This window comes from Octopus sinensis, linkage group LG1, assembly GCF_006345805.1.
Source record: "Octopus sinensis linkage group LG1, ASM634580v1, whole genome shotgun sequence".
In the NCBI taxonomy this organism is placed as follows: Eukaryota; Metazoa; Mollusca; class Cephalopoda; order Octopoda; family Octopodidae; genus Octopus; species Octopus sinensis.
The window spans coordinates 127,701,270-127,726,234 of record NC_042997.1 but is presented as its reverse complement, the minus strand read 5'-3'; the positions used below and the strand labels follow the sequence as shown (position 1 = coordinate 127,726,234).

The following is a 24,965-nucleotide window of genomic DNA, read 5'->3' as shown; positions in this document are numbered from 1 at the left end:
TATCAAAACTCCCACACAAATAGTATCACTATTACCACCCACCATCACCACCCCTACTCGTTGCTAACACTGTTATCCGATTCAACAACGCTCCACCGTCAACACATGCGCCCCATCGCTAATCTCTTTAGATATTTCAATACTTAATACTGTCAAGCCTCGTTAAACTGTATACCGGTGAGCTGGATAACGGATAAACCAGACAAAATCTAAGTTAAGAAGATGGGGTGGGGTGCCGCCGCTGTCCTCTCCCGGCGTCTTCGAGCATCAGATTGTAGGACAGTAAATTCTGAGTACACCACAAGATGAACTCCAATGGCAGTACGAGAGTGTCGCCCTTGCTTAGGGCCGCCAGACACGGACTCTTCCCATCGCCCCGCAGAGATGGTAAATTCAGAATGAATATTAAGTTCACTCAAAAATATAAAAATGTCCCATAATGGGAAACTACTTTTTCCGTTTGCTGTTATGAAATATTGTTTTCCACTCTAGGCACAAGGCCCGAAATTTTAGGGGAGGGGGCCAGTCGATTAGATCGATCCAAGTACGCAACTGGTACTTAATTTATCGACCCCGAAAGAATGAAAGGCAAAGTCGATATCGGAATTTGAACTCAGAACGTAAGGACACACGAAATACCTATTTCTTTATTACCCACAAGGAGCTAAACACGGAGGGGACAAACAAAGACAGACAAACGGATTAAGTCGATTATATCGACCCCAGTGCGTAACTGGTACTTAATTTATCGACTCCGAAAGGATGAACGGCAAAGTCGACCTCGACGGAATTTGAACTCAGAACGTAACGGCAGACGAAATACGGCTACGCATTTCGCCCGGCGTGCTAACGTTTCTGCCAGCTCACCGCCTTCCTGTTATGAAATATTGTGACAGTTATGAAATAACTCTGTATACTCCACAGTTAGCTGTATGTACTGAGTGAATGCCAGGATCATGAGAGTGACAAAAATAAAGGCCAAAGACGAGCAGCATATCCCCAGTACACACCCTGTATTATTTACTTTTACAGCTCTTTCTTAGAAATATTTCCATTTTCTTGCATTCTGCACAGCTCCTTTTAATTCTATATACTAAGCGAAAACTCTTGTTGTCGTTGTAACGATAATTATTTGTAGTTATAAATGCATACTGTAGGATGAGAAAGATGCATGAAGTTTTAAGAAAGTATTTATTTACCGTTACGTTAAAAATACCATACCTCGACGGGCAGGTTATGATAAATCCAAAATCATGCAAAGTAAAATTTATGTTTGTGTTCCTCTTCATTGTTTAGTAGTAATTAGAGAAAGAGAGATAGAATGATGTTGTAAGAGAACAGAATTAGAGCTAGTGAGAGTTGTATGGTGTGGGACGTTGTTTCATAGTTGCTGACAGTGAACTTCATTTCTCCCTCTGACCAAGGTTCTAGCTGGTCAGCCAGACTTCGTTGTCACCGAGGTGACTACTTAGTTGAGTCGTCACTGACTGTGACTAACTGATTTTTGCATGGGGTGTGCTTGCTTATATAACTATCCAGAAGGATAGACCTATCATTGAGAACAATAGATTTAGTTGGTGATCTTGTTATCTCTGTTCTAGCTTTTGGTGAAGTAGAAGAGGTTAGAAAGGGTCAAGTGGTGAAGACATTATTTCGACCTAGCTAAAGGCAATCTGGGGAATGTCAAACTGCTGTCAGAGAAAAACCATTGTTCCACTGTGGGAAAAGTTCTGTTGCAGTGTTGATTTAAATTTGGCTATGGTGGATCGAATCCACTTCATGCTTGCAAGATCTACTACATATTTGTTTCCATTTCTTCGCAGTATTGTTTCGATCTAGACCTCTGGGTTATGGGTTCTAGCACGCTTCCACTGCGTCTCTCTGCGCAACGAGTAATTAAACAAATATATATATTGTATTATTATATATTATCTATTCTGGGTTACATTACTGCTATTACATCATCCATTATCTGTTATTTATTTATTTCTATGCATTGGGCTGTATCAAGTGTATGAAATGTAGTAACTACACAGTATATGCGGCAGCACTGGGATGTTAATTTACTTATTGAATGGCACCATTCTACTCAGCTGATAATCCGAGATTCACATCTGCAAATTTTTCTGGGTGTTTCTTCGTTTGCCATTTTCAGATCAGCCAGAAGCAAATTAATTCTATATACGTTTCCCCAGCGCAGCATAGCAAGCGAGCTTACAAGTTCACTTACAATTCGAATTCATTAGTTCCTCTTCTTGCTTATTTTTGTCTATATTCAGTCTGCTTCTTATATAAGAATTACTCTTTTATTATCGCTTTCACATAGCCTTTAACAAACATTATGTTTCCATGGTGAACGACTGTATGCATAAAATCGTTGAAAATTCCTTAACTGATTACCTTTTTAATAATTCTGTTCTTGCAGTATCGTGATAAAATCTCACTGTCAATTGTTTTGAAATCTAATATGACACACTCAGAAACAAAGATTAAGTGAAGTCGAAGTAGCTTTAAGTTTGTATATTTATTTTAGAGTAATACTTACGCCATACTAGTAGGTTTATCACGGTTGCGCAGTATATACTATGACAACAACACAATATGATTTGAGTTGCTCTGCAGTTTTTGCTGATATTTCAGTGATTAGGTATAGTTCAATCTTTTTTTTTTTTTTTCGCTTCAGAAATAAGTTATAATTAATTAAAAGAAGCACGTGATAATATCTGTGTACCAGAAATTGACAGTAATAAAGTTAGAGACTAATTAATTCCTTGGTGAGGATTTGTGAGGAATATGATATTAACTTCAAATTTTGGCACAAGGCCAGCAATTTTGAGGGAGGGGCTAAGTCGATTAAATCGACCGCAGTACTCAACTGGTACTTCTTTTCTCAATTTTTCGTTACTACCAGTATTTACGTCAATTAAGCACGGGAATTTTTATGGTATTGTTCGTTAATTTCCGTACAAATATTTTATTTTTTTTACTCATTTTTGGAAGGCAACCATTTGCTTTGAAGTAAGAGCAGAAATTGAAAGAGACGAAAAAGTAAACATGTATGTACGTGTATATGAAATGGATGAAAGAAAGTGGGAGAGGGGGGAAGGTGTGTGTTTCATGTATATATTTTTTGCATGTATGTGTAAGTGGCTATCACTCGCGCTCTCTCTCTCTCTCACACACACGCATGCACACATACCTACAAAAAGGATGTAAGCATATGTGTGTACGTGTTCATGAAAGATAATGTGTGTGTGTGTGACAGAGAGGGAGAGAGAGTGAATGCCATTTACACATGCAAAATATATATACATGACAACACACACCTTCTTTCTCTCTCTCTCTCTCTCTCTCTCTCTCTCTCTCTTTCTCTCTCTCACTCACACGTCCATTTCATATACACGTACATACATTTTCACTTTCTCCTCTCTTTCAACTTCCTACTCTCACTTCAAAGCAAATGTAGCATTTTCACTTTCTCGTGTCTTTCAATTTCTGCTCTTACTTCAAAGCAAATGATCGCCTTCCAAAGAAGAGCAAAGAAAAAAAAATTACGTAAATGTGCTTAATTGACGTAAATGCTGGTAGTAACAAAAGGACCCCCTTATTTTATCGATTACGAAAGGATGAAAGGTAAACTCGACAGAATTTGAACTCAGAGCGTAAAGACGGACAAATATCGCTAAACATTTCGCCCAGCGTGCTAACGATTCTGCCAACTTCGCAGCCTTGTGATGAGTATGATATTAAAAAGCAAATATTTTCGCCATGTGCAACAGCAAGGCAGTAGCGACGTTGGATGGGAGAATGGCGGCCCATCCGGATGACGCTTTTGTGGGGAGACACTTTGAAGTCTACAGTATAAGTATTTAGAGGCTTGGCGGTTCGGCAGGAAGCAAACTCGTGGGTTGTCCCGGTTGGCACACATCGGTAGCTATGCCACTGAAGTAAGGGCAAAGATAATGAATTGTCTTTGAAGTATGACTTTGATGCAAATTCTAACTCATTATTTGTTGGTGCCAAGAATCGTGTGAGAGTTACAAAGGAGTTTATCTACCAAATGGCCTTGTAGTAAATACGTCCGTGGTAGAAAAATTCGAAGTGATGTTACCGAGTTAGCTAGACATATGGACATCAAGAATATCAAAGGACAGGTAGCTATGGAGATTTAGAATAGAATGGGTAATAAAGTTATTAATGATGTAGGCGTAGGAGTGGCTGTGTGGTAAGTAGCTTGCTTACGAACTATATGGTTCCGGGTTCAGTTCCACTGCGTGGCACCTTGGGAAAGTGCCTTCTACTATAGCCTCGGGCCAACCAAAGCCTTGTGAGTGGATTTGGTATACGGAAACTGAAAGAAGCCCGTCGTATATATATGTGTATATACCATTCTCAAGAAATAGTAATTCAAAGTGTATATGTCTGTGTTTGTTCCCCCCAACATTGCTTGACAACCGATGCTGGTGTGTTTACGTCCCCGTAACTTAGCGGTTCGGCAAAAGAGACCGATAGAATAAGCACTAGGCTTACAAAGAATAAGTCCATAGTCAATGTGCTCGACTAAAGGCGGTGCTCCATCATGGCCACAGTCAAATGATTGAAATTAATAAAAGAGAGTAAAGAGATGAAGTAATACCGACCAAAACAAATCAAACCACGCTGAAAGAGGTTAAGCGACCTAATTAAATGTAAAGGGCCCCTAAATTCTCAAGTGCATAATGTGAATGCAAACGGGTTAAATTAATGGACATTACTCTAGAGTACCCAACTTTTTATCAATAAAACTTCATACTTTCTCGTAATTTAAACACAATATTCTGCACACTATTGTTATAGCTTTTTCTACTCCGAGTTACGCCGTTGTGAAAATTCGAAATGTTGCTTTGGTTGAATGGTTACACGGCGAGCTGGCAGAATTGTTAGCACGCCGGGCGAAATGCGTAGCCGTATTTCGTCTGCCGTTACGTCCTGAGTTCAAATTCCGCCGAGGTCGACTTTGCCTTTCATCCTTTCGAGGTTGATAAATTAAGTACCAGTTACCTACTGGGGACGATATAATCGACTTAATCGGTTTGTCTGTCCTTTTTTGTCCTCTCTGTGTTTAGCCCCTTGTGGGTAGTAAAGAAATAGGTTACACATCTGTCACGTTTGCCGATGCGGGTTCGAGACCTGCCATTGACATTTCTTTCAATCCAAAGTTTATTTTTCTTTAGCTTTTATTTATAGTTTATAAGGCAGCAAACTGGCAGAATCGTTGGCAGCTGGTAAAATACCTAGCGGTATTTCGTCCGCCTTATGTTTTGAGATCAAATTCCGCCAAGTTAGGAATTTTGCCTTTCATCAAGTTTGCCTTTCATCAAGTTTGCCTTTCATCTTTTGAGGTCGATAAAATAAGTACCAGCTGAATACTGAGGTCGATATAATCGACTCCTCCTCAAAAGCTAGTGGCCTTGTACCCAAAATTTGAAATCATTATAGCTTTATCAAGGAGGAGAGCCGGCAGAATCTTTACCGCGCAGGACAAGATGCTTAGCGGTATTTCCTTCAGATTTACGTCCTGAATTCAATTCCTTCGGTGTCAACTTTGCCTTTCATCCTTCGGGATCGATAAAATAAGTACCAGTCAAGTACTGGAGTCGATGTAATCAATTAGCCACACCTCCCCGCCCACCGAATTTCAGGCCTTGTACCTAAACAGAAACAATTATCTATAGCTGTATCTACTTTGCACGAATGTAGATGCTATGCTACACATCTGCAAATTTTGGCTGGCATAATACACTTGTTAACAGTGCATTATGACTATTCTCAAGAAATGGTAATTCAAAGTATATACATCTTCAATAAATGAATATTTTCCTCTCATTTCATTTCTGAGGTGCCTAAATTCCAGGAAGATGTCTTCAAACTTACCGGTGCGATTAAGACATCACAAACTTTAGACAATGTAATATCGCAGCCAGGAAATACTCTACTATCTCTATTAAACAGTTTGTTTCTGTATGTCTGTTGTGATTGATGATTAGCAACTTGTCAGTAATGATAATAAAAAAGTCTTGTATGTTCCTGTTACCCAACACTACTACTATAATGTAGTCAGTAGATTAAAGTATATTTGTAATCTGAAAGCGAAACTGCATAAAGTCTCTTAGAAACATCAAAAACAAAAATCTCAAACCTGCAATATTCATTTTAGCGTTCTTCCATTCTTAAGACAATAGGGCATTATTTGAGGTTGATTTGGTTGTTAGTTCTAGCAAGCCATGCAGCCATGTAGAATTTACATTGTACACTGTAGCTGTTATTGTTGTTGTATAACATTGTTTGGCCTGTCCTAATCGAACAAAATGTATGGCTCACAGAGATTGTAGGGCAAACAACTAGATGTGATCCAGAGATCAGCAGCGGGGTCTCGAACTGAATCCGCGTTAAATTAGTAACGAGAGATAGATTACAGCATATCAGGCGATTCCTGCCTCATTGCCAGCCAATGGTATTTCAGTTGCGGTCATTTGATCCTGCGATTTCGAGTGGAAATTACCATAGGTTTCCTGCCAACACTTGGCTGTAAATTAAGATACGCGTCACAGTCAAAAGAGATAAGGGACAGAGGTCCTTGAGAAGACAGGTTTCTTGGTCACTGTTCAACCCTGGGTTAAAAGGAATCGTTTGTCTATCATGAACATATAATTTTCCCGCCTCTCAGAGCAAGAAAAGTAGCTGGCTGATTCTTAGCCAAAACACAGCACACATACAAGACTCTCTACTAATACGGCTTCCGGCAAGTAACGATTGTGTTTGTTAAGTTTATGTATAAATAAATGGTCTCATTACAAACCTAAAACGGACTTGTTTTTAAATGGGGAAACAGCACGCAGCCAAATTCAGCCCTACCAATCATTACTCTTTTACTTGTTTCAGTCATTTGACTGTGGCCATGCTGGAGCACCGCCTTTAGTCGAGCAAATCGACCCCAGGACTTATTCTTTGTAAGCCTAGTACTTATTCTATCGGTTTCTTTTGCCGAACCGCTAAGTTACGGGGACGTAAACACACCAGCATCGGTTGTCAAGCGATGTTGGTGGGGGGAGGGCACTGACACACAAACATATATATACATATACATATATACGACGGGCTTCTTTCAGTTTCCGTCTACCAAATCCACTCACAAAGCTTTGGTCGGCCCGAGGCTACAGTAGAAGACATTTGACCAAGGTGCCACACAGTGGGACTGAATCCGGAACCGTGTGGTTGGTAAGCAAGCTTCTTACCACATACCCATTCCTGCGCCTCAACACTGAGCTAATCGAACTTCCACAAATCTACTGCTCTGGACCTCCCACAGCTCCGTCTGGTGGAGGATCACACTTCACAGTTTGACTAATTAATTGTTGCGCAGTGTTGCAGCCAGGAAATACTCTCCTCACTCTATTAACCCGTTTGTTTCTGTACGTCTAATGTGGTTGTTGTTTAACCCCAAGAACAGCTCTGATTAAGCAAATCTCTGTTCATAAGACATTCCAATTATTATAATATCGTTTTTTGATGATCTACATTATTTACATTATCTAGAATATTCATACTGTATTAATCGATTAAGAAGCAACTTAAGAGAAATTCAGTTGTTATTTCTAGCAAGTCAACTGACCGCATAGAGGCACCCACAACCGTAAGTAGTGGAGCGTAAGATGAACACGGTCTGAAAGTGAGATTTGCTTCGCTTTGCAATCACTATTGGTACTGTGCACCCTATCGCAGTGTTTGGAGATTATTGATATTGTTGTTGCTTAAGAATGTGTTCTTTGGGCGGTTGGGAGTCGTTTAACGTTATTTTCTATGTCATAAGTTAATGAGAGAGAGAGAGAAAGAGAGAGAGAGAGTTATTAGTGTATGACGTTGCAACGTTCCTGAGTGTTGCAGATTTCTCAATTTTTTTCATTAGTGGGAGAGGATGGTTGTATAACTTGCGACGTGAACTGTCCTTTGTATTTCCACATAATTTTATATTTTCACAATGCCATCTTGTTATTTGCCTTTTTACATGTTTTTGTCAACCTTATAGGCGCAGGGGTGGCTGTGTGGTAAGTAGCTTGCTTACCAAACACATGGTTCCGGGTTCAGTCCCACTGCGTGGCACCTTGGGCAAGTGTCTTCTACTATAGCCTCGGGCCGACCAAAGACTTGTGAGTGGATTTGGTAGACGGAAACTGAAAGAAACCCGTCGTATATATGTATATATATGTATATATATATATATGTATATATATATATATATGTTTGTGTGTGTATGTGTGTGTGTGTATGTGTGTGTGTGTGTGTGTGTGCTTGTGTGTCTGTGTGTCCTCCAACATCGCTTGACAACAGATGCTGGTGTGTTTACGTTCCCGTAACTTAGCGGTTCGGCAAAAGAGACTAATAGAATAAGTATTAGGCTTACAAAGAATAAGTCCTGGGGTCGATTTGCTCGACTAAAGGCGGTGCTCCAGCATGGCCGCAGTCAAATGACTGAAACAAGTAAAAAAGTAAAAAGAGAACCTACCTACCTGTCTGTCTGTATTAAGTAGCAGTTGTGTACTGAGATCGATCTAAACGACTGCTCCCTCCACCAATTTCAGGCCCTTTGCCTATAGTAGGAAGGATTATTATCATTATTATTATTATTATTATTATTATTATTATTATTATTATTATTATTATTTTTATTGAGTGAGAGAGCAGTTCATGCCATCAAAGTGACACTGGGGTAAAATATACGAAGTCCAATATACCTATCATGACTACCCGTCTGATAAAGGTACATCAGGCACATGCATCACAACCATATGTGCGCGACATGGTGATCTCATATCAAGATAAACAGCACATGACCTTGCAGGTGGGGCCCAGTTAGAATTTTCTTCAGGTTGAGTAGCCCATCCCGCTCAAACGGTCCCTGAATAAGGGTTGTTTAAGGATGTTGAAAGAACCACCCATGTTTCCAGAGGTGAACTATTCAAACCCCAAAGAATCCCTCTCAACACATGGCTATGATGCTCCCCCACTACTTCTGCTCGTGATCAGAGATGCACATATCGTCAGCCACTAAGGGACATGCTCAACTGGTTAAGGTCAAACAACTGACAAGCAAATCTGTGGTATTGAGTAGAAAATTTGCTGTAGCCCATCTTTTATACCAAGACAAAACAATGTACATGATAACACTTCCAATCAGTTAAGATCAGAAGCCATGAGAGCCACTGCCTGGTACTGCATCAGGGCATTTATTATTATTATTATCATCATCATCATCATCATCATCATCATCATCATTATTATTATCATTATTATTATATTTGCTGCGGAATACATCGGACGTGTTTTCGAACGCTCCAAGTAAGTCCAGTTCAAAATATCTACTTACACCAGGATTGGTATCCTTTGTCAATAATTATTTTATTCCAAGTTGTGAATAGAAACACCAAGAATCTATTACTTGTTTTTTATGGTTGCGTAGCCCCCAGAGGAGCGATTTTCAGTCCACCAAATAACTTCAGTGGGCATTAAATTTAATTGAATCAAATGCAACTCAACGAGATGGCAGAGCGCGTCTTGAAAGAGTTGAGAAAACACAAAACAAACCCTGCCACCAATATGGTAATGAATGAAGACTTTCCTCCCCTTCCTTCCGTCACAGGCAACAATACAGGGAAAGGGGAGGGGGAGAAGAACAAGATTATCATGGTACAAAGTTCAACTAACAGTAACAACAATAGAAGGACAAACACTAACGGCGGGAGAAGCTGCTGCAACAGTGACAGCAACCGCAGCAGTAATAGTAATAATAGTAGTGATAGCAACAACAACCACGAAAAAGACAGCAACGGCAGTGGCTGTAGCGATAGCAACAACAACAACGAGAACAAACGTGACAACAGCAACAACAACAAAACCAATACCAACAACATCGATAAGAACAACGACAAAACAACAACGGCAGCAGCAGCAACAGTAAGAACAACAAAAACAACAACGAGAACAATACCAATAATAATAACAAAAACAGTTTTGAAGCAGCAGCAGCAGCAGCGCAGACCAAACACCGTTTTACCGTAGACCTCACAAACAGAGAGCAGATGCTACCACAGGCATGGAAACTAATAAAACAAGAGAAGAATTGGGCAAATCTGACAATCCCATCAGAGGCAATTGAAGCAGACACGAAAAGAGTGGCTTTGATATCCCAAGTAGAAATTAAAGCGGAGCTGAGGTGCATCAGAAATGACATCAAATACATAGCGAGGGGCAAACAATACGGCACCATTTCGGTGCTGTTTAAGTCAGAAGCCCTCGCTATGAAACATTCAATGACCCCCTGCAGCAAAACCAGCAAAGTCATCATGTACCCCTCCCACAGGGGGAAACGTACAGCCTGTGTCCGCATTCCTAGAATCCCACCAGGACTAGATATTTTGATGGCTAAAAGGTGGGTGAATGTAGCAAAAATGGCACGTGTGAGTAGACCTACTCTATTAATGCGTCTGCAGGCTAGTGAATTTGAGAGGGAGAAGGGTGCTCTTCGCAGATGCCCTCGAAGCGTCGTGTGGTTCAGGAATGATGGGGTACATGAGCTAACTCCAGGTGGTTATTCCCCCCTATTGGGGAACTTTCATTGTTACATTCTTTTTGTTGGTTATCATTGTTATTGTTTTACTTGGGTACACGTTCTTTTTCTGTGTAAAATCTCCACTGACCATGTCTACAGTATCGTCGCCTATATGTCGGCCCGAGTGGCTAATAAATGAAATAATAATAATAATAATAATAATAATAATAATAATAATATTATTATTATTATTATTATTATTATTATTATCAAACTAGTTAAACCATTTAACCAATTAATTGTTCGATCTTTCGATTAATTGGTCGGTTAATCAAACAATCAATCAGCTAGGATTGTCAGTGTTTGTTCGTTGTCCTTTGCGATTCATCGAGATCCGAAGCAGACCTGGAGTCAAAGGGGAATGCCCTTGATGAGGTCGCGAATGGTGATGAAAAGACTTTGACAAACTTAGCTGATTGAATGACCGAACGATTAATAAAAAAAGGAAAAATCGATTGTTATTTGGTTAAATGGTTAACGCGTTGACTAATAATAATTCTTTCTGATCTTAGCACTGGGCGAGCAATATTGATGGAATGAAATGTCGGTTACACCAACCCTAATGCTTAACTAATTATTTTATCGACCTCGAAAAGATGAAAGGTAAAGTCGACCTCGGTGGAATTTGAACTCAGAACGTAAAACTGGAAGAAATACTGCTAAGCATTTTGTCCGATGTACTAACGATTCTTATTTCTTTACTGCCCACAAGGGGCTAGACACAGAGGGGGAAAACAAGGACAGACAAACGGATTAAGTCGATTACATCGACCCCAGTGCATAACTGGTACTTATTTAATCGACCCCGAAAGGATGAAAGACAAAGTCGACCTCGGCGGAATTTTAACTCAGAACGTAGCGGCAGACCAAATACCTCTAAAGTATTTCGTCCGGCGTGCTAACTTTTCTGCCAGCTCACTAATTTAGGTTGACTAATAATGATAATAAAAGAAGCGAAATAGAACCAGTGCATGTGTTATTATTGGCATACTGATTCCCCGACTCCACTGGGATAAACAAAAAAGTTCATATATTGTTGTGTATCGTTATTTGTTTCTGATGTTCAAATCTGGTTGTATGTCGTGGAGGAGTTGTAGCGGAACTGTGGTGGGCGGTTGACCCTGGACACTACTTTTATGGAAGTGGCACTTTGGTGACTAGTGTGCAAACTTGTGTAGCGGGAGGAGGGTGCCATCTCAAAAGCTGCTCTTGGTGGAACACACTTTAGCAACACCATTGAGAAATTACTAAATAGTGAGGACAGTAGTAACATATTCCGTTTGGTAAATTATAGTTCCAAATCTAAATCTATAGAATATATTTTCCTCATGTTACCGTTGTTAACAGTCTTCCAAGTCTCGTGGCTCCTATGTGTTGCAGAGATACTCTTGTTGGTCTGTGTTTATTGTATCTCAAAAATGAATCATCAGAAATGAAGAAGGCTTGCCTTCAGTTCGGTCAACGTAATACATGTACAATGAAGAACACATCTAGTTTTGTGACCCTTGAATTGAAGTGGGGCCAAATAGTTGAGAGGTACTTTTCAGCTTTGATAAGCTCCCATATAATTTCAAGGTTGTCTCCTACATCGATCTTCCACATCTGATCCATGTATATATAGTGACGGCATTATTTACAGAGATTTAGCTATCCAGGACAACACCGTGTTGGAGATTACCCTTTGATAGAAACTTTTTAATTACTATTCTACATACCAACCCTATCGTATGCATTAAATTAAGATGTTCCTAATATTAGAACAGAGACTTTCTCTCCACCTCTGTCGCTTTGTCAGCTGTTACAGCTACATAATTTTATTTGTTGAAACTTTGAGTTGGAGCTAACAGGTTTGTCAGGCCATCACTAGCATGAACCAGCTTGAAAGCTAGCCTGCTCTTTTGGCTTATTCTTCATGTATGTAGATGATATCTTTATACCGAATCCCTCTCACCTGGAAACCAACATATATCACAAATTTAACGACATTGACGACCACATCGAATTCGAAATTCAACACATCGACATCAGCTCTCTCTCTCTCTCTCTCTCTCTCTCTTCCCACATGTGTCTTTCCCTCTTTGTCTCTCTGCTTGATTTCCTACTATTGATTACAGAGGAGGAATCCATGTAATTTTTATAGAGAAGCTGCCAGCAGGAAGCCTATTTGTGCAGCATGAATCAGATGTACTCAATAAAGCTGAGGCAGTTTACAAACAAAATAAAATTTACTGGATATACAACAAGTGTAGTGAGGTAGGAGATAAAGTCGTCAATAGTAACTGATTAAAATTTTTTTAGGCAACAGCTACACATCATCTTTCGCCAAATGCCATCTTGCCAAAATATCCCCCAAGGAAGTCTTACACTCCCAGAGACGGCATGTGCTTCTTGAGGCTGCCATATTTTGACAACGGAACTACTGATGCAATCCACAGTTCAATCCGTTCTTGTGGAAATTTATGACTGGCAATTCCGAGTTGACAGCTAGTTGTGTTCACAGTAGAAAACTTACCCATTACTCACGTAAATAATTACTTGATGGTGTATGAAGTGAACAGAATGACGCGGATCTTAAATCGGTATTCAGAAGGGAGCCAATACAAGACCACTTAACCATATAATCACAGAACGAAGACTAAAACTAGCAGGCCATGTACTCTGGCTACCAGAAGAACACTATTCTAAAAAAGGTTTCAAATGGACACCACTGGTCGGAAAAAGAGAGGAAGATCGAAACTACAAGGCAAAGAACATTCATAACCGACATGGCTGGACGCAGAGAAAACTACAGCCCAAAGAAACCAATGACGTCAACTTGCTGCCAACATACTCCAGAGCACAAGAGGAACTGATACTGATGATGCATCGGTAGGGTTATCCGAAAACTACATATCTGCATCAAGGAATACAGTTAAGAAATTCTTGAAGAAATGCTGTACAACAAAAATCATGTCTACCATCAAAGTAAAGAACGGAACATTGGTAATTTAAGGATCAAGACTATCCACATAAATAAACTGAACCCATCTGTTAACAATAGAAGCGAACTATCCAAAATAGATTGTATATAATAACAATACCAGTTTGTTCATTACACATACATTTTACATATAAATACCAGATTGTCTCCATTCTTCATTTTCTTTTGAAATATCAAGTTTTTCGAAATATAAGGGAAATGTAAAGTGATAGTTTATTTTCCTTTTGTTTCACTGCAGTATTTTTAATTTGCGTTACACTGGCTTCTAAAAATATTACCCAGTCCATTATTCAAGGCTTCATTTAAACTAATCTAATATATTTATACATACACATATACACACACATATGAACACATATTATATATTTCCACATACGTATATACATACATGTGAGTGAGTATGTGTGTGCGTGTGCGATGATATGTATGTGTGCTTGTGTGTGTGCGTGTAAGTATGTATTTATATATTCATTGAGACAACTATCATTCGCCAGTTCACAGGCGAATGATGACTATATATATGTGTATATATATATATATATATATATATATATATATATATACACTAATACGTATATATATATATATATATATATACACACACACACACACACACACATATATATATATATATATATATATATATATATATATATATATATATATATATAGGGAGGGATGTACTTGCATAGCAAGTGATTTGATCTGAGATCGTGTGCTGGAACGAAAACAATGAGATGCAACACAGATTTTTGTCAGTGAACAGGTCGCGGTCTTATAGCGACGAAAATATTTTGACAAATTAAACTTAAATGTTGAAGTGAATCAAACGGCTTTTGTGTGTTTCTTAAATGGCTTACAAACACCTTCCACGCTGCAATTGTATATATATATATATATATATTATATATATATATATATATATATATATATATATGCACATATATATTATATATATATTATATTTATTATATAATGCATATATATTATATATGTATACATGCATGTATATATATATATGTATGTATTATAGATAGATAATAGATACATACATACATACGTGTTTACATACAGATGCAAGAAAAGAAAATAATCAACAAAAACGTTGGTGTAGTAGTATATGTGTGTGTGTATATATATATATATATATATATATATACGTGTAAGTGTGTATATTCGTGTGTATGTATGTGTGTGTATATGTGTGTATACGTATATATATATATGTTGTTCAAAGAAATCCCAACTTTGATTTTCACGTTTTATTCACAATCTTATGATAATATAATATAACGTAATATAATGAAATGATAGAATATGAAATGTCCATTCTGAATGAACTAGTACTTTCATGCATTAAACTATGCAATCTTCACGTTCGTGTAGTAGTGCTAACAGTTATGCTTTACAATTAACAACTGTAGTGGGATGGCTAAACTGTGTGACTTAAATACATTTGTATAGGCTCCACAATGTTAATTTTTGCAAACTGTATTCTGATCAAGCTGTGTGTGGCTTTACGAAATTACTTAAGTTGATTGGTGTTCTCTTTAGGCGTCATGGTTTGTTGAACATGTCAGGAGACCTGTATTTTGACCCTGGCCAAAGCAATAATTGTTGGGCTAGTTTTGGAAATATTGTAAACATTTCCCAGGGATTTTACATTTTAATCTCCATCATCACCATTATCATTTCCGTTATTGTCGTTGTAGTGGTAGTGGTGGTGGTGGTGGTGGTGGTAATGGTTGGAGTAGCTGTGGTAATAGAACTTTAATCACCAAGACAAGATAATTTTTACTGACTTTTCTCTTGACTTGGGTAGTATTTTCCTGCTATCGTCATCATGAGAAACTTTAGTAATTTTGTTGTTGTTGTTTGTGGTAGTAGTCGTAGCTGTAGAAATAGTACCTCTAAGTATTAGTATTATTCTTTATTTAGCTTGGGTTGGAATTTATTAATAAAATTTTTTTCTCTGATTTTTCTATCAATTTCACTTGGATTGTGTATTTTGTAGAATGGAAGCCTTATAAATATTTTCCGACCACATTTTGCTAGATTGTTACTCAAAGATATCTGACGGATATCTGGTTTACTCTATGTGTGTGTGTGTGTGTACGTATATATATGTAATATATATATATATATATATATATATATATATATATATATATATATACGACGGGTTTCTTTCGGTTTCTGTCTACAAAATCCACTCACAAGGCTTTGATCGACCTGAGGCTATAGTAGATGACACTTGCCCAAGGTTCCACGCAGTGGGACTGAACCCAGAGCCATGTGGTTTGTAAGCAAGCTACCTACCACACAGCCACTCCTGCGCCTAGCATATATATGTGTGTATGTGTGTGCATTTATATACATATATAGACCAACATCATAAATACAAGTCTATATATATGTATGTTGTATGTGATTGAGCATATGTGTGCGCGTGTGCGTATGTACGAACATAGATACGTACATAAGTACGTAACTACAGATGCTTATGTTAACTTTTTGCAACCGTCTGTACATTCAGAAAGTAACATCTGTAAGAAATATCGCCAGTAAGATCAGTTGCAATGAACTGTTGATAAAATGTGCGCGCCTCAAACATGCTGTCTCAGTAAATGCAAGTTGGTGTCACTGTGCTGCAATGTTAGAAATGCATTTTGTATGATGTGCTGCCATGACATGTGCAGCATGATGTAAACTGGTGAAGCTGCAAAGGAGTTGCTGTATCATACATGCATCATTGTAAGCGTGTGTCTGCATCAGTATGGATCATATTTGTTTGTTTATTTCATATCGCAGTTTCTGATCGATAGTGTCGTTGGTTACATGTTTCCAATAGACCAATCGCTGACTTATTGTATTTCTGTCGGCGAAACTGACAAGAGATTTCCTCAAACTCAGTCTATATCAAAGGACTTTGTTCTTAAACCACCGGTTTTTTTCTGTTTCCTCGTTGGTGTTTATATCTTCAGTCAATATACATTGGTGAAAGATACACGTACACACACACACAATATATATATATATATATATATAATATAATATATATATAATATTATATATATATATATATATATATATATATATACATATATATATATGTATATATATATATATTATATATATAAATATATATATATATTATATATATGTATGTATATATATATATATATATATATATACACATATATATATGTATATATATATGTATGTATATATATAAATATATATATATATACATATATAAATATATATATAAATATATATATGTATATATACATATATATATATATGTATATACATATATATATATATGTATATACATATATATATGTATATATATACATATATATATATGTATATATATATACACACACATATATATATATATACATATGTATATACATATATATATGTACACACACACACACACACATATAATTTGTGTATGCATGTCCCTCTACCCCCATCACTTACTTTCGCATGTAGCTATCGATTATTCTCTGCTGTTACCACAGTGCTGTACCATTGTGTTTTATTTTCTTGCTTCTTACTACTCTTTGTTGAAATCTTTACTTCATCCAGTCTCTCACTTTATCCTTTGCTTTCTCTTTCTTTCATCGCTCTTTCATTGTATTTTTCTTCCTCCCCATTGCTGCAACAAACACTACCGGCATTTCTTTCACCTCTCTGCCTCCTTTTTACCTCCTCTCTTTAAACTTCCCTTACCGCCTGACTGTCTCTCATACTATTACCACCTCTTACTTGTCCTTGTCTGACGCTCTCTATCTTTTATCGTTTGTCGTTTCTTTTTAAATTAATTGAAGCGGGAAGTCAAATGTAGTGGGTGTAAGTTCAAATTATAGTCACGACCAAATGTAATTTTCCGATTTATTAGCGATGCACCACGCATGAATAATAAAGTAATTTTAAATAGAAGAGAAATTAAAGAAATGTGATTTTAAATATAAATGTAATTATGTGAAAGAAAGATGCAAATGATTTTGCAACTGTGAATCTAAATAAAGTACAAGGTGATATAGAAATGTTAACAACAATGAGAGTGAGAGAGAAGGAAACTGAGAGAATAAGTGAAATTCTTGGAGACAATAGATGTACAGTAACAACAACAATTTCAAATATTTGGATACTGGTTTTCAAATAAAATTTAAAAGTGGATTCTTCTTCCAAATACATGTAAACATTAACTCTAAAATAAACCCTAATAGGCGCAGGAGTGGCTGTTTGGTAAGTAGCTTGCTAACCAACCACATGGTTCCGGGTTCAGTCCCACTGCGTGGCATCTTGGGCAAGTGTCTTCTGCTATAGCCCCGGGCCGACCAATGCCTTGTGAGTGGATTTGGTAGACGGAAACTGAAAGAAGCCTGTCGTATATATGTATATATATATAAGTGTGTGTGAATATGTTTGTGTGTCTGTGTTTGTTCCCCTAGCATTGCTTGACAACCGATGCTGGTGTGTTTACGTCCCCGTCACTTAGCGGTTCGGCAAAAGAGACCGATAGAATAAGTACTGGGCTTACAAAGAATAAGTCCCGGAGTCGATTTGCTCGACTAAAGGCGGTGCTCCAGCATGGCCGCAGTCAAGTAAAAAGAGAAAAAAGAGTAATAGAACTTGTCCTATTTGCAAAGAGAAATATATTAGCGAGACTTTGCCAACGTTCAAGAATTCATAGACAGTATATTAGGCAAGTAGTATTAGGTAAGATTCCATTGGGGAAACGTCTAGAAAGATGCAGAAACAAAAGATTCAAAGAGTTTTCCTTACCACAAATCCCTAAGGGATGACCCAAAATACTGGAAAGAAAAAGAAATACATTTTATAAAAAATTTTCACTGAAAATAAACGTAAAAAGTATATATATATAAAAACATGAGAAATTTTTATTAAAAACAATTACTTTTCCAGATGAGCCAAACTAAATAATCTCTAGGTATTATCAATGATGTTCTCGTTACGCTTACCGAAATTACTGGAAAAATCAACACACACACACACCACACACACACACACACATTTAAAAACGTTCCCAAACAATATGTTGAATTCTCTAGCTAAGCAGACTAATAGTTGACCAAGAATACTGTCAGTCGTTCAGTGACTAAAAGAGGCAACAATTTATTGCAATAAACTGTTTGGTCTCTTTTGACTTGTCCTCAAATCAACCATCCCAGAAAACACCTCTTTATTTCGCTATTTCTTCATTTTATTTACAATTTTTTCTTCCTTCTCTAACCAAACCTCAACAGATCTCTAATATATACTTTCTTTTAAAATCCCCCCACCTATATACACACACATATATATATATAATATATATATATATATATATATATAATATATATATATATATATATATATTATATATATATATATAGAGAGAGAGAGAGAGAGAGAGAGAGAGAGAGAGAGATAGATAGATAGATATAGATAGATAGATAATAGATAGATAGATAGATAGATAGATAGATAGATTTCCTCTATTTACATAATATGGAGGTCTCTTTCTTTCTTTTGTTAACTTACCGTTTTTACCAATATATATATATATATGTATATATATAGACACACACACACACAGATTCAAAATGGCCATCAACGTCTCAAATAACCAATCCCAAAACATTCTTTCTTAAAAACCCAAGAAAACAAATTCAGCTCTTGCCATTTTTGAAGTAACTCACATATATAAAAGGGATAAATTTTCAATAACCCACTATTTAGGATGAATCCTTGAAGGGCATGAAAGCGCTCGATAAGTAGTATTTATCGAAATCTTGAGTACGCACGCACACCTGCACGCAAAAACGCCCCGTGTATGCGTGTATGTATGTATGTATGTATGTATGTATGTATGTATGTATGTACGTATGTATGTATGCATGCATACATACATGTATGTATATGTGTAGGTTTCTTTGAAATGCTAAACTCCTAGATCCAAGGTTTCTTCATTGGAATTTCGACATCAACAAGGTATTTTTGTATGTATGTATGTATGTATGTATGTATGTATGTATGTATGTATGTATGTATGTATGTTTGTATGTATGTATGTATTTTTGCATGTATGTATGTATGTATGTATGTATGTATGTATGTATGTATGTATGTGTGTGTGTGTATGTGTTGTATGTATGTATGTATGTATGTATGTGTGCAGATTTGTATGTTTTTGCTTTATGTATGTGTCCTCATGCAAATATTTGAATATCTAGACGTGCTCATATATATTTAAATGATAAACTTCTGGAAAGTTTTACAGATTTTTACAGTTCTAGTGATGGATTGGATTTTTTGCCTTCGAATTAGCTTTCTCCTTTCTGTTTTGAGAAGCCTTTTTTCTCAAGATTGTTATTTAGGCAGTGTGTTACCAGAGCCCTGAATAGAGTAACTGCAGATTTCTCAATAATTCAGCATAGGTATTCTCTTTTTCACTGTTCTTCAGCTTTATGTTAATATTCGCTGAGCAGCTAATTTCCACAACTATAGTTTCTCTTCTCCATCCCAAACCATTATATCAGGTCTGTTGTGCTTACATTTTATTGAGGTCTTCACTGAGACATTCCACCAGTACTCCTTTTTAGTATGTGTGTGTGTATGTATGTATGTATGTATGTATGTATGTATGTAGTATGTATGTATGTATTAAGTCATCCCATAAATAATGTCCATAATTTTATTACGTAATTTCCACCAAATTTTACAGTATTCTAAAACGTCAAATGGTATTGATTTATACGTAAATGAATCTGGTAACCATTAATTTGATATAATTTATTTTTATAGAATAGTCTGACTGAATTAATTACTAATATTAACCCCTCAAAAATAGACGTATGGAAGGAACATTTAAAGTGCATAATGCTTTATGAGTTGAAAAGGGAAAACAGTGCAGCAAAAGCAACCCGAAATATCCATTCTGTTTATGGGGAAGAGTGCTTGAACCAAAGAAGTTGCAGAAGATGATTTGCAATCTTCAAAAATGTTAATTTCAGCCTAAGAATTTGATGATGGGCTTGAGAAGGATAATGCTGTGTCAGTTGAAGAACTGGAAAGTAATCTCAATTAAAGCTATTCAACTGTTTACTGCCATCTTTAACAGCTTGGAAATGCGCCCAAACTCAGAAAATGGGTTCCCCATGATTTGACAGAAGCCAAACGAAAATCACGAGTGGATATTTGCTCATCTCTTCACTTTCGTGAACGTATCTCACCATTTTTGGACAGATTAGCGACTGGTGATGAAAACTGAATTCTTTTATGATAATGTTAAGTAATGCAAGTAATGGTTTGGTTGCGAAGAACAGGTTAATCTACAACCAAAACAGGACCCCCTGAAAAAAAAGGTTTTTCTTCCTGTTTGGTATATGACTGCATTGGAATCATCTACTTTGAGCTGCTACCAACCAATGCAGTGATTTCTGCTCACACTTATTCCCAACAATGTTGTTTTGTTGAAAAATAGGCCTGCTTTGGTAAATCGTGAGTGGCGTTTCATCAAGATAATGCAAGGCTTCACACTGCAAAAATTACGTCAGAAAAAATTGAAGAACTTCTCTGGAAAAAATCCTTCACTTGCCTTATTTCACGGACCTCGCTCCTTCTGTTCATATTTGTTTTGAAGCTTACAAAATCATTTAGATGGGTTAGCCTTCAGAAGATGAATGCATGCACGTATCAATCCATGTATGTTTGCATGTACGTATGTGCCGGTGTATGTATGTGAATGTGTGGACGAAGATTTCTTTATTAGTATCAACGGTCACTCCTTATAATATACAGCTCAGAAAATTTAAAATATTAACAGGAATATCTAAAATGGTAGAATACTTAACTTAATGTGCTAGAGAAGCGTGTTCAGGGTTTCCTTGTCCTAACAAATTGGTACCAGTAATATCGGCTCCGAATTTTGGCACAAAGCCAGAAGTTCCGACGGCGGTGGTAAATTGATTATATCACCCCCGCCCCAGTATACAACTGGTATTTCTTTTATCGACACCGAAAGTATGGAAGGTAAAATCGACCTCGGCGGAATTTGAATTCAGAACATGAACAAAATGCCGCTAATCATTTTGCCCGGCTTGGTAACGATTCTGCCACCTCGTTGTCTTACCTGGTACCAGTAATATGATTAACACCTCAGAAACGTTGTAAGTGTATTGGGCAGGCTATTATGTTACTTTGCCGGTGAACTTCCTCATCGCTTCAACGATTAGCAGTTCAGCAGGATACGATCTATGGAAGACAGCGTCAGTCTGTGGTCGCCTGTGTGCAGGGCCAAAGCTGAAAACTTCCAGTTATATCCTCTGAATGTTCTTGCCACTTCTGTTCCTATTGCCACTGAACTTATATAAAAAAAAAGTGTGATTGTATTGATGTGATTGTCTTGATTTTCTGAACGTCTTTCGCGATGAATATTATTATAATTAGCTGGGTTTGTGCAGAGCCAGTCCCAATCTTTCATCCTTCAAACTTATATATTTCTTTTACTACCCACAAGGGGCTAAACACAAAGGGGACAAACAAGGACAGACAAACAGATTAAATCGATTACATCGACCCCAGTGCGTAACTGGTACTTAATTTATCGACCCCAAAAGGATGAAAGGCAAAGTCGACCTCGGCGGAATTTGAACTCAGAAAGTAAAGACAGCTGAAATACCTATTTCTTTACTACCCACAAGGGGCTAAACACAAAGGGGACAAACAAGGACAAACAAATGGATTAAATCGATTACATCGACCCCAGTGCGTAACTGGTACTTAATTTATCGACCCCAAATGGATGAAAGGCAAAGTCGACCTCGGCGGAATTTGAACTCAGAACGTAACGGTAGACGAAATACGGCTACGCATTTTGCCTGGCGTGCTAACGTTTCTGCCAGCTCGCCGCCCTCTCATCCTTCAAACTTATATTGGTCCGATGTAACAAGTGGTATGAACCAATTGAGTTATTAGGATGCAGGATTTTATGGAAATACATTACTGTTCGGTTATTCAGAGAATGTTCAGTCAGAACTTGAACCTAACTTGAAGTTGAGTTTGTAAACAACCAAACTGTTTTTTTTTTTCAAACATTTATATAGTCCGGTCCTACGTTCGTGCTCTTTGGTTTAATATACAAATAGTCTTTCGCTCTCATTTCCCAACATTTCAAAAGTGATCGAGACACTCGTAAGCAACCATCGCCTTCACCCCTTCAACCTCTTTCTCTTCTCACTAGCCAACTCTTAAATATATCAATTTTGGATGCTACACAGAACTTTGTCGGTCAATTTTAGACACACATCGATACCTGAATTTTAAATCAAGTTATCTAATACATACTATCTATCCAAGAACATTTGCACCGTTGATGATGCAATTGTCAGAAAAGAACAACAAAAGTATTTTGAATTTTTCCCACTAAATGGTTCTGTCGAATGTTCTAGAAGGTTGACTAAGTGTTTTAAAAATCTGGAATACCGAACTCTTAAACTGAACAACTTCAGATGCAACACCGAACTTTGTCGGTCACTTTTATTGTAAGGCCGCCTCGCTCTTTCTATTTAGTCTGTCCTTAATAACCATGAACAATTTTCGTGTAAATAACTGAAATACTTTATGCAATGAAGACATTCTAACTACCACGTTCACTTTCTCTTGTACGTTGTTTTATTCAAATAATTGTTGTACATATGTAGATACAAATGTTCCGGATAATGTAAAATATGGAAACTTATATAAATAACAGTGCGGTCATTCTCAACTACATCCACAGCCAACCTAAAACTGTGTGCTACCAAAGACAACTTCTTGACCAAACCCACTAAAAAATTAATATTTGAGTCGATATCCAATATCTTAAAAGCTAGAGCCAATTTTGCAAAATTAATGTCATTTTTAGATTCAGTCCTCCCAAAATACTCTGAATTCATTTAAATATTCTTGGCAACTAAACAATTTCTTTTTTGGAGAATATGAGCAATGTGACCAACATAATTATTTTATTAACAACTTTCTTTTCATACATTGTGATATTGTGAAAAATAGCATCATTAGTTATAGATTTTCAACAGGATACTTACTGGTTCACTGCATTCACGATGGCGAGAGGGTCAAGAAACCGTCTGTGCAAATCATAGAAATAAATACCTCAAGGTATTTTTGTTCAAAGGCTTTACTTCATCAGTTTTTCTCGTTGATATGTACAACTATACATTGGCACTTAATACACACATACACACATGTATGTATGTATGTATGTATGTATGTATGTATGTATGTATGTATGTATGTATGTATGTATGTATGTATGTATGTACGTACGTACGTATGTATGCAAGGAGAGGGGCATTTACAGTTTCTGTCTAGCAAACTTCTCTTAACAAAGACATTGGTTGACTCGATGCTAAGGTTGAAGACACTTGGCCAATATCCCAAGAGTATAACACAATAATAATATCACCATCAGCAGCATCATCATCATCATTGTCGTTGTCGCTTACGGTCCGCTTTCCATGCTAGCATGGGTTGGATGGTTTGACTGAGGACTGGCAAGCCAGGAGGTTGCACCAGGCTCCAAACTGATTTGGCAAGGCTTCTATGCTGGGGTCAATGTAATCAATTAGTCCCCTCCCACCAAATTTCAAGCCTTGCGCCTATAGTAGAAAAGATCATCATCATCATCATCATCATCATCATCATCATCATCATCATCATCACCATCATCATCCTTACTATTATTATTATTATTATTATTATTATTATTATTATTATCATTATTATTATTATTATTATTATTATTATTATTATTATTATTCCCTCACTTTCTTTTTTTTAAACCTTTGTGTTCCATCCTTTTCAGTATATACTATGTATACTTACCTTTTTTTTCTTTTTTCTTTTATCATTTCATTATATGTAAGCCCCAACACTTTATGTCTGCCTTTGTGTTGTCCTTGTGGCAAGTAAATGAAATCATCATCATCATCATCATCATCATCATCATCATCATCATCATTATCATTATTATTATTATTATTATTATTATTATTATTATTAAGGTAGTGTGTTGGCAGAATAGTTTGCAAGCCCGATATACCAGTTGTTCACTTGTTACGAGGCAACGTGGTGTGTTCTTTTTAAGTTTCAAGCACTTTGCCATGAATCCTTATACTGCCAAGTAATGCTGTTTTCTGAATGTACTCTATTTTCATTTTTGTGCCTATTTTTTTTCTCCCACTTTTCAGTTTCTTTGCTTAATGTACTGGGACCACTGACAATTACTGGTACAACATACACCTTTTCCAACGACCATAGCTT

At 36.9% G+C, this 24,965-nt stretch overlaps 1 protein-coding gene across 1 annotated transcript in view; it reads left to right on the top strand.

Moving 5' to 3' along the window:
• LOC115218637 (M protein, serotype 5-like) overlaps nt 1-24,965 on the top strand; it is a 943,546-nt gene that overhangs the window by 47,221 nt on the left and 871,360 nt on the right. The gene's annotated exons all lie outside the window — the stretch shown is intronic.